Below are 8,556 nucleotides of genomic sequence, written 5' to 3' on the forward strand. Positions count from 1 at the left end.
CTCTCAGCTTAGCTAAGATGGAGGTAAAATCCTTTGGTGATATGAGGGTCATTGAAATACAGCCTTATCACAATGAAAAAAAAAAAGAAGCATGAGAAACAGTAAGAAATGAAACCCTCATTAGAGTCAAGCAAAAGGTGGATAGGACTTTTTCCTTTGCTTTGCTTCAGCCTGCTGTACCTGATATAGGGATGTATTTATCCCCCATGAGTTTATGTTTGGAAGATCTCCCCTACTGCTTCCCAGAGTGTAGCAATTAGCAGAACTCTCTATCCCTTTCTCAAGTCACTACAGGCCCTCCAGTTCTCCATAAAGTATATTCATTGGACTATCTGAGAGACCCAGACAACCTCTGAGACTAACACCAGTTTCCTCTATTTTAAGTCCAATAATACCAGTTGGGTGAAACCAGAATGCAAAGGGGTGCTGGAACTAACCTGGAAAGGATTCTACAAGTCCATTCTCTCCATGCTTATGTTGATGAAGGTAGCTGGCATTGTGCTATGGATCTACCAAACCCAGGTCAAGAAAGTAGAAGCCACAGACTCTGCTGCCAAATGGATCCAATGAAATTAAAGTTTAATAATTCAGTCCCAGGGCCCCCTCTACTCCCTGCCTCTTTGCATCCTCCTGAGTCTTGTGTTTTATACTATGGGTATCAAAGAACAGGGTCACAGTCCCAGCTCCACTGCCCTCCTCAGTCCTGGACTGGAAACCAAGGAAGACAGATAGATACAGGGAAGGTATTAGCTAGTGTGACTACAGACCAGCAACTTATATTCCATATTGATCTTTGACCTTTACTTACTGATGTCCAAGTTAAATGTCTGGTCATATAGAGAAAAGGGACGATGTGGGACTTCATTTTTTGAGATAGGAATAAAGAGTTTACAATTCTATGAATGCCCTGTGGCTGATCCCCTCATTACCAAGAACAAGAGAGTGCAGAAATTGGGATTATAAAACTGAGGTTTGCTGAAAATTTCCCTTTAAAAGATTCTGGCCTTTGGAAAACAGGAAAAACTTGGGGAATCAGACTCTGCCACAGTAAGGGACCCTAGAAGACAGGGTTCATCATTCGCAGCCAGAAATCAGCCAGGGTTGCTGGTTATGTTTACACGCCCAGAATACATAGGAGCAGGAACAAACACCACAGTTCTAAGATATTTCAGAAAGGATAATCTGTATTTGATGATTTTTGTTGTAAGAGTAAAAAGCAACAGATGAGGAAAAGCATCAAAGTTTATGATAAATAGCACTTACTAACAACATATGGTCGGTTATAGTTTATGAAGTCCTGAGGTTATCATATTGTATTCAGGCTAATAGAAACTCACTTGACTCAAAGATATATATATCAACTACTTATCTCTTTGCTAACTTTGTTGAACTTTAGTTCTTTGGAAAAAAATGAGTCATTAAGAAAAAAACTGTAGGAATATGGAAATGAATAAATAACATCAAAAACATCCCAAAAAAAGTTATTTGGAAAGCTAAAAAATGAAAGAAAGAAAAAAAGAAAAAATTGTAATATTTTATAAAAGAATACTGTAAAAGGGTCAGGAAAATGTGCTTTGTAGTCTCTTCATGGACTGTTTGTTTTTTAAGGTTTATTTTGAAGATGTACAAGTTAATGGTCAGTCACATTATAAATGACCAAATTATTTAATGTGCTCAGAACTATGTTTGTAGTCATGCCATGTACAAATGTAATTCATTTATAGGGACAAGCTTGGAGCAAGAGACCAATTCATACTTCACACCATATAGTCTTTTGTATATGCTAACAAAGTTAACCCCAAACTTGAAAACAAGTTTGTAGTAAATTTAAAGTTCATTTAATATAATATTCAAAACCAGCTATATTAAAAACAAAAAAACTTAAGGGACTAGATGATAGACCACAAACTCCTCAAGAGATCTGTTGAATATGGCATTTAAGGTGTTTGCTGGAAGAGAGGAACAGAAAAAGATGGAAGGGGCTTCCCATGACAGATAGAAATACTAGCTTCTGGCAGCAGTCCCCATGCTACATAGTGATAGAAACAGTTGAAACTGTTAGCCCATTAACTGACAAAACAGCAGTTACATTCCTTGTAGTAATGGTTCTGCAAAATCGTAAGGGCCTATTCTCATGAGACAAAAAACAAACAAAACAAAACAAAAAAAACCTATATCTGGCTTTGGGAGATCAACCTGTCTACTTAGTTTGGAAAGCATCAAAAGAGGCAAATTTAGTCAAACCATGGTACATGTACCAATGGACTCCATCTGGAGCTGGCTTTGAGTGTGTCAACACTGGTTACTTGACAATGAACCCTTGCCCACCACCAGAACCTTCTACAAGCTATAGATAGGCAAGCTGCTAGAGGAGCAACTGTTTCTTTCTGCCTCACCAAGATAGGCCAGAGTTGCTTCTCCACAAAAAAAAAGCCTTTCAAATTTCCTGGCATGATGACCAAAGACCAGTGCTTCCTTAGAACCTTAGACTCCAAAAAACCACCGAGGGGCCTCGAGTGGCTATCTGGGTGGGAAACAAGCCTCTGTCATTTTTCATAGATTCAGAAGATATGTGGTCCATAGTCCCTGCTTACTCTGATGAAACTAACCCTACTCAGATATCTGTGATGGGTATTGTTGGTCAGCCCCACAAGCCCAGGGCTACAGGTCCTCTCTGCTGTTTCCTCTGGGGCCACCTGATTGCTTACACCTTCCTTGTTAAGCCTAAATGTCCACCCATTATTAAGCAGGGATATCATTACTAAACTATATTTTTCGCTTTTTCTTCTTCTTTTCATCCAACTCTTTCTAGATTGTTTCCTCTCCTTCTAACCTCTGAAGTCTCCTTATCCACTGGCAGACACTAACGTTTTACCCTATCCTCTTCCAGACTCCCTACTTGATCCAAAAGTACTCGTATGATCCAAAAGCCAGTGGCTCCCCATCATTCCTCCATCAAGGTCCTACTCTGGGACCCTACTGACTATGACTCTCAGTACCATATCTCCTTAAAACATAGACAAGGTTTAAAACCTATTAAACAATACCTTCTTAATAAAGGTATTCTTAAGCCTGCTCATCCATCTATAACATCTCTCTATCTTGCCTATCCTAAAGTCTAATGACTCCTATTCTGCAGTCCAGTACCTCAGGATTATTAACGTGGCTGTCCTTCCTATATATTTAATAGTGCCTAACCCTTATACTCTATTTTCTCAGATTCCCTCTTGTACTTCTTACTTTACTTTCTAGACCTCAGGAACAATTTCTTCACCATTCCTTTACACCCAGATTTACATGATCTCTTTGTCTTCAGCTGGGAGGACCCTGACATCAGAATAATATTTCGGCTTACCTATATTGTCCTCTTCTAAGGGGTTCTGAGATACCAGCCATTTCTCAAGCCAGGCTCTGGCCCCTGACCTTTCTCTTGACCTGTCTCCCAGCCACTTAATCTAATATGTAGATTACCTTCTCCTATGCACCTTCTCACTGTCACAACCTATTGTTCAACTTCAAAACTTTCTAAGAAACAGAAGATAGTCATCCCCCCCCAAAAAAAAACCTCAACATGTTATCTTACAGGTCAAATACCTAGGCTTTCTGTTATTCTCTAAGTCATGATGAACTCACTCTTGTTTGCAGATAGTACCTGTGGTCCCTCACACCTTCAACCACCAAGGAAAAGATTCCCTCATTCTTCAGCCTGGCCAGGTGCCTTAGAACCAGGATTCCAAACTTTGCCATTCATGCTCACTCCTTCTATAAAGTAACCAAGGGCCTTTAACCTGTAGATCAGTGATTTTTGTCCTTCCTAATACTGTGACCCTTCCTTGTGACCTCCAACAATAAAATTACTTTTATTGCTACTTCATAACTATCATCTTGCAACTGTTATGAATTGTAATGTAAATATCTGCTATGCAGGGTACTGTTAAATGACCACTATGAAAGGGTTATTCAACCCCCAGTGGTTGTGACCCACAGGTCAGAACCACTGCTCTGCATACTACTCAGCCGAGCACACCTACTTCCTCTCTCCTCAGAGAGTCAGTCCTACAAGTCCCACTCTGGCTCTCTCAGACCTTGACCAACCCTTTTCCTTTGAAAAATGAGGTCTGGGGACAAATGAGAGGACCTACCTTTGCTCCTGTTGCCTATCTTTCCAAGCAGCTACATAGCAAGCTTGCCTATGGGTGTCAGCAGCAGCCTTCCTATTGGCTTGGGAGGCCTCTAAAGTTACCTTTGGCTGCTTTCTGGCTGTTGTTTCTGCACAGTGGTTTAATGATCTCCTATAGCCAGGCAGTGGTGGCGCACGCCTTTAATCCCAGCACTTTGGAGGCAGAGGCAGGCAGATTTCTGTGTTCAAGGCCAGCATGGTCTACAGAGTGAATTCCAGGACAGCCAGGAACAGATTTTCTAGACAGAGAAATACTGTCTCGAAAACAAACAAACAAGGATCTCCTATCACACAAAGAACATCTCACCTTTGATCCCTTCTAAGCTTCAACTTTTTTCACATTACCTTCTTAGAAAATCCTGATATCTCACTTGATTACTTCCCTCTTCCAAAGGCCATGACCCCTCACCCATTCTTGCCTGGAATCTCTTGAAACTATTACCTACAAAAATCCACAACTTTCTATCTGCCCTCTGTCATATTCTAACTATAGTTAGTTGTATATGGAAGGTCATCTCCCAGCTCCACTGGCTCCTGGTCTGGTTCTCCTCTGACTGGATTGTAGAGTCTGCCCCTTTACAACAGGCACTGCTTCTCAGAAGATAGAGTTCATAGCTTTTACTAGAGTCTACTCCTTAGCACAATATGAATCCATCAATATATACACAGATACTAAATAAACATTTCACATCTTATACTATCAAGCCTCCATTTGACAGCAAAGAGGCTTTTTTTTTATTATTATAAAAGGTATATCTATTACCAATGGGCCTCTAATCCCAAAGCTGCTAGAAGCCTCTTATCTTCCCAAGTTGAGGCAGCAGTTATTTACTGTTAGGTTACCAGGCCCCTACTAATGATATAGCCTTAGGAAATGCTTTTTTTACTGACAGGAATGCTCAAGAAGCCAGCCAACACCCTTACCCTCATTCTACTATTCTCCTCTTGGCTTCTCCAAACTTAATTCCTATGTACCCTGAATCCCAATGCCAGGCCCTCTGGGATATGGAAAACATTATGGGCCCTCAGGAGTAGATTTTATACAGAAAAGGTACTATCTCTCTGACATTTGAGCAAAGCCCTTCCTGACAGTTATTCACAACTTTCAACCTGGGTCTCAACCCCTCTACTACTTCCTCCAATATCAAATCTTGCACTCTAAGGCTTGTGACCCCTTCCTTCCTTCCTTCTTTCCTTCCTTCCTTCCTTCCTTCCTTCCTTCCTTCCTTCCTTCCTTCCTTCCTTCCTTCAACCAATACCAACTTCAGGGTAATCTGGGAGAGAACTGGCATAGATTTCCCATATATGTCTCGTAACACAAAACATAAATATAATTCTTAATATGATAGAGACTTCCTCAGGACAGATAAATGTTTTCCATGCTATAGGTGAGATTTCAGGAATGGTCTATTCCTGTAACAGGACTCCAGACCTTAGTTGGACTCCAGGCCTTAGCACAACTCATTCCACAATTGAAGTGCCATTCAGGCTGTAAAACTCAGTTCATAGGCAACATCACTTGCCAAAACTAAAGCAAAGACCTAATCCATCAAGCTCAAAGGTGCTTAACAACAAAGAACCAATTGGGAGAATACCTTTTGCATAAACTGAAAGCCACCGTCACCTTCTTTGATGATGAGACACAGTTAGACGTAGAAATACCCAGCACAATTTGGATGTTTTACCCTCTGTCAGAAGAATACCTCCCAGCCAAAAGTTCTACCTCCAATCGAAAGATACAGCTGGCCTATCTCTCAGACTGACAACAAAGATTCCCAGAGGTGTGGGCAGAAACAAACCTCCCGGGACTACCCCAACACTAAGCTCCTAGGTTGTTCAACTAACCAGTTCAGCTATCCTCTGAACAATTAAACAATACTCAGTGACCCTGGAAACAAACAAACAAACAAACAAACAAAAAAAAAAAAGGAAAATTGCAGCTGTCCATATAGTCTAGTTCAGAGAAACATGCATCTTGGTGACCTGCCAGTCACCCTGGAATATGCCTCTACTGCTTATGAAGAATCCTGGGGTCTCTGATTCTCATGAGCATGATTCTTGCAGAGAAACAGGCGTGCACTATCTTAGTACTAAAGTCAAGTACCTCAGCGCAGAGAACAAGACTTAATCAACATGATCCAGGATGTCAGATGGGGAAAAGGAAAGTCCATTACCATACACATAAACAGTCAAAACTTTTAGTACTGTGCATGTCCACTACACTATCAATAGAGAAAGAGGACTTCTCACCAATGGGAGAAACAACATTAAAAACCAAAACAAACAAACAAACAAACAAACCCTCAGCCTTCCTAGAGGCAATTTGGCTTCCCCTACAAATTGCTGTCTTCATTTTGACAGACTTCTGACCTGGCTGCTCAACAAATGGCCCTTAGACCAGTAGGGCCTATTGATATTCTGATGATATACCATAACCTGGTCCTGCCTACGACTCCATGGTAAAGACAAAATGGACAGCTCAAACCCATACACAGGTTGATGGAGGACACCAGAGGGAAAGATAATTCTCCCAGAAACAACTGACAGGACTCTGGTAGCTGACATCCACTGGACTACTCATCTGGGGTCCACAAAACTTTCCGAATTGCTCAGACCAAGGTATGTTATGCCTAGACTGGACAGCCTGGTGTTGGGTATCTCAGCCAGATGCCAGATTTGTGCTCCAGTGAATCCAAAACAGAGAGTCCTTATCCAGGAAAAGGTCTAAATGAGAGACCAAAACCCTGGTGAACTCTGGGAAAACTGATTTCACCAAACTTGCTAATTTTTGTAGATACCTCTTCTGGATAGACAGAAGTATCCCCACCAGGACTGAAACTGTCAAGAGTGTAGCTAAAAAGCTCCTCCAGGAACTAGTCTCCTGATTCGGCCTCCCACTAGCAATGGAGTCTGACAATGGCCTAGCTCTCATAGCCAAAACCTCTCAATTAATAGTTAAGGCTTCAGACATAGATTGAAAACTTCATTGTGCTTATAGACCTCAGAGTTCTGGCCAGGTAAGAAGAATAAATAGGACATTAAAAGGAGCTAACACAATTCTCATTAGAGTCCAGAAAAGGATGGGTAGGCCTCCTTCCTTTGCTTTGCTTTAGACCTACTGTAACTTATACAGGAAAGGGTTTACCCCCTATGAGATTATGTTTGCAAGACCTCCGTCAGTGCTTCCCAGGCTCAGAGACCAGCAGTTGGCAGAACTCTCTAACCATTCCTTTCTCAAGGCACTACAGGCCTTTCCATTTTCCACACAGGCTATTCATTTGTCTATTCGAGAGACCCAGCCAACCTGTGTCCACTACCAGTTTCCTTTTGTTAGAGTTTAGTGATACCATCTGGGTCAAAAAAGGTAGCCAAAGGGTCAATGGAACCAACTTGGGAAGGACCCTACAAGGTGATTCTCTCCACTCCTATAGCTGGGAAGGTAGCTGGCATTACACTATGGATCCACAATATCTAGGTCAAGAAATGGAAAGCCACAGATGCTGCTGCCAAATGGACTGTCTTCTAGACCATGAACTCTCTGAAATTAAGGTTTCATCAGTCTTCAGGCCATTCTACTCTCTGTCCCTCTACCTCCTCCTGAGTCTTGTGTTTTATCTTGTATTTTATCTTTATACAAATATGGGGTTATGGTCCAACTACCATCACTCTCAGGTCTGGACATGGGAACTGAGGAAGACAGATACAGGGAAGGTATTAGCTATTGTAGCAACAACCAGTATTCTGTATTGAATGTTACTTACTGATGTCCACTTTAAGTGTCTGGTTATGGAGAAAAAAAGATAGGAGAATTTATCTTTTGAGATAGGAATATAGAGTCTATGATTCTATGTGACTAGGTCTCATAGTTGCCAGAAACAATGGGGTTTCCATTGCAAAATTTGAGATTATAAAACTGAGATTTCTTGAAATTTTCCTTTTAAAAGATTCTGGCATTTGGGAAACAAGAAAAACTTGGGAAATCAGACTCTATGCCACAGGAAAGGACTCTGGAAATAGAGTTAATCATTCACAGCCAGAAACCAGCCAGGATTGCAGGTTAAACTTAGACATCCATCCCTCATACTACATAGGAATAGAAACAGTTCAAACTGTCAGCCCCATTAACTGACAAAACTTACTGGACTGAGGACAGCCCAAATTACAGTTAGAGGGCTTATAAGGGATTAAAACTTTCCTAATATCCAAAGCCTTTAACCTACATACTTCCCTTATTCTGATGTCTGCTATGCTGCCTTGTGAATTAATTCATCTGGATAACAGCAAATTACCTAGCCCTGAGACCACCACTTGGTGGGCATGTAGCATGGTTTGACTAAATATGCCTCTTCTGGCTTTCCAAACTAAATAAAAGTCTA

This window comes from Mastomys coucha, chromosome X (assembly GCF_008632895.1).
Source record: "Mastomys coucha isolate ucsf_1 chromosome X, UCSF_Mcou_1, whole genome shotgun sequence".
NCBI classification, from domain to species: domain Eukaryota; kingdom Metazoa; phylum Chordata; class Mammalia; order Rodentia; family Muridae; genus Mastomys; species Mastomys coucha.